Raw genomic sequence first — 3,528 nt, forward strand, 5'->3', positions numbered from 1 at the left:
AGCAAAACGCAGACAAGCTCTCTAATGCCTCAGTTTTCAAACAGAAAAGAATACATTTAACCTCAGATAACAGATACATTCACCTAAAACAAACATATGACAAACCTTATCTATGTCCAATGAAATTTGATATTTTCTATTTGATTCTATTTTTCTTTCTTTCTTTCTTTTTTTGAGACAGAGTCTCACTATGCCACCCTCTGTAGAGTTCTGTGACATCACAGCTCACAGCAACCTCAAACTCTCAGGCTTAAGTGCTTCTCTTGCCTCAGCCTCCCAAGTAGTTGGGACTACAGGCACCTGCCACAATGCCCAGCTATATTTTTGTAGTTGGCATTGTTGTTTAGCAGGCCAGGGCCAGATTCAAATCCACCAGCCTCAGTGTATGTGGCCGGCACCCTAACCGCTGAGCTACGGGCGCCAAGCCTTGATTCTATTTTTTAATGATAGTCAAACTAACTGAAATGATCTTATGTGTCACTAATCATATGAATAGTTTGAACATTACTGGCAGGTAGAATTAGGATGATCCCCAATTCCACATGGCTTGAATATTAAGTCTGATCCACCCAGCAAGATACCATGTTACACATGTATTATCTTAAACCTTATCAGCCACTCCCAAATATATGATACACCTAAATGACAAAGGTGTCATTGACTTTACTCAATGACTTTCCCAAGGTCACACAGTTAAAAATGATAAAATGGAGAAAATCAAATTCAGATTAACCTGAATGCTACCTCTTCTGTCCAGCTGACACTACATTGTTACTTGTGACTTAAACACCATGGCTATGGTATAGTGAAGGCTGTGAGGCACACGTTTCAGGGGTCATGAACATTAAAAGTAAGCTTTCTGTGAGGTGGACTTGGTCAATTCAGTGTTCATTTATTATGGGGGCCCAATTTTCTGAATACTGTCATACAAAGAAGAATAGTACACCTCCTTGTTTCAGAGAGCTTGAAATTGTTAGCTTGAACTTGAATTTTGAATGTGATTTGGACAAATAGACAAAAATAAAGATATTTCAAATTAACAACACAGCATAAGCAAGAAAAAATAGCAGTAAGTATGTTATACAGAGGCACAGTGTAATAAACAAATACCAGGGCAGAGGAACACACTCTGATACAGGTGCTATGTGAGATTAGGAGCAGTTAGCCTGAGGACCAGTCATACAAGTGTGCCCCTTTCCCTGGATCCCCTCCAGCATTCATTATATTTTTGTCTTTTTGACAAAAGATGGCATGAGATCATATACCATTGTGGTTTTGATTTCTCCTTTTCTGATTATTAATGATGTTGAACATTTTTATTTATACCTGTTGGCCATTTGGATATCTTATTTCAAGAAATATCTATTCAAATATTGTGCCAATTTTTCTCTTTTCTTTCTTTCCTACATTTCCTTTTGTTTGTATATATTTGTGGGATATGAGTACAATTTTGGTACATGAATACATTGCACTGTGGTGAAGTCAGAGCCTTCAGCGCACACTGCTGAACAACACACACTGTACCTGACAAGCAACCCCTCGTCATCCATCTTCCTCCCAGACATTCCAACCCCCTGAGTCTCCACTGTCCATCATTCCACACTCTACTTCTATGGAGAAGTCAGATCATGGAGTAGTAGTCTTTCTGTGTCTGAGTCGTTTCACCTGTGACAATGGCCTCCAGTCTACGCGTGTTACTGCAAAAGACACGACTGCATTCTTCTTTACATCTGCTAGTACTCCGTTGTGTACATGTGTCACATCTGCTTTATTCAGTCCTACATTGCTGGACATTTTCGTTGATTCCATATCTTTGCTATTGTGAACGGTGCTGCAATAAACAGACATGGGGCTAGATGCCTTCTTCATATATTGATTTCTTTCCCTTTGGGTGGATACGCAGAAGTGGGATTGCCAGATCACATGGTGGTTCTATATTTAGTTCTCTGAGAAATCTCTATGCATCTTCAGTAGAGATTGCACTAATTTACATTCCCACCAACAGCATCTGAGTTCCCTTTCCTCATCATCCTCACCAACATCTGTTATTTTATGACTTTTTAATAATAGCCCTTTGGGATGGTATAAAATGATATTTCATTGTGACTTAATTTACATTTCATTGACGATAGTGATGTTGAGCATTTTTGTGCTTGTTGATGATTTGTCTTCTTTTGAAAAAATATCTATTTAGGTCTTTTGTCCATTTTTAAATCAAATTATTTTTTCCTATTGAATTGTTTGAGCTCCTTACATATCCTGGCTATTAATCTCTTATAATCTCTTAGCAGTTGAATAGTTTTTAAATGTTTTCTCCCCTTTTGTGGGCTACCAGTTCACTTTGTTAATGGTTTTCTTTGCTGTGCAGAAGCTTTTTAGCTTCATGTGATCCTATCTGTCATTTTTGCTTTAGTTGACTATGTTTTTGAGGCTTTACTCAAGAACTCTTTGCATAGACAAATGTTCTGGAATGCTTCCCCAAATTTTATTCTAGTGCACTTGAGACATCCTGAAACCATCTCCCACCCCAGCCTGTGGAAAATTTGTCTTCTGTGAAATTTGTCCCTGGTGCCAATAAGGTTGGGGACCCTGGTATATGGCTTTTATCATGTTAAGGTATTTTCCTTCTATACTCAGTATTTTGAGAGTGTTTATCATAAAAGGATGTTGAATTTTATCAAATATTTTTTGGCATCTATTAAAATGATCATATATTTTTTGTCCTTCCTTCTGTTGATGTGTTATATCACATTTATTAATTTGCTTATATTGAACCATCCTTGCATCCCTGGGATGAACCCCATTTGATTATGATAATAGTCTTTTTAACATGTTTTTGAATTTGGTTTGCTAATATTTTATTAAGAATTTCTGCATCTATGTTGATCAGTGATATTGGCCTATAGTTTTCTTTTCTTGTGTAATAAAATTAGTAAGCAACAAGATGAATATTAGAAACTTTACAAATGTATTGAAATTAAAAATTATGCTCCTGAATTACCATTAGGACAATGAAGAATCAAAAAGAAAAATTTTTAAATATCCTTGAACAAAGGAAATTAGAAACACAACATACCAAAATCTGTGGAGTACAGTAAAAGCAGTGCTGAGATGGAAGTTTATAACAATAAACACTTGCATCACAAAAGAATAAAGGTCAAATATAAAACCTAACAATGTAGCCAAAGAACTAGAAGATCAGCAAGAGCAAACCAAACCCAAGTTAGAAAAGAAATAGAGCAGAAATAAATGAAATTGAGACAACAAAAGAAATAAAAGAGCAAAAATTAAATGTTGGATTTTTGAAAAGATAAACAAAATTTATGAACCTTTAGCCGGAATAAGAAAAAAAGAGAGAATACGCAAATAAACAAAATCAGAAACAAAACAGGAGACATTACCACTGACACCACACCGATATAAAGAATTATCCCAGACGACTATGAGCAACTAATATCACAACAAATTTAAAAACCTAATGGAAATGAATAAATTCCTAGACACACACAACCTACCAAGATCAAACCA

The sequence above is a fragment of the Otolemur garnettii genome, unplaced genomic scaffold (genome assembly GCF_000181295.1).
Source record: "Otolemur garnettii isolate 467f Iridium unplaced genomic scaffold, OtoGar3 scaffold00160, whole genome shotgun sequence".
Classification (NCBI taxonomy): domain Eukaryota; kingdom Metazoa; phylum Chordata; class Mammalia; order Primates; family Galagidae; genus Otolemur; species Otolemur garnettii.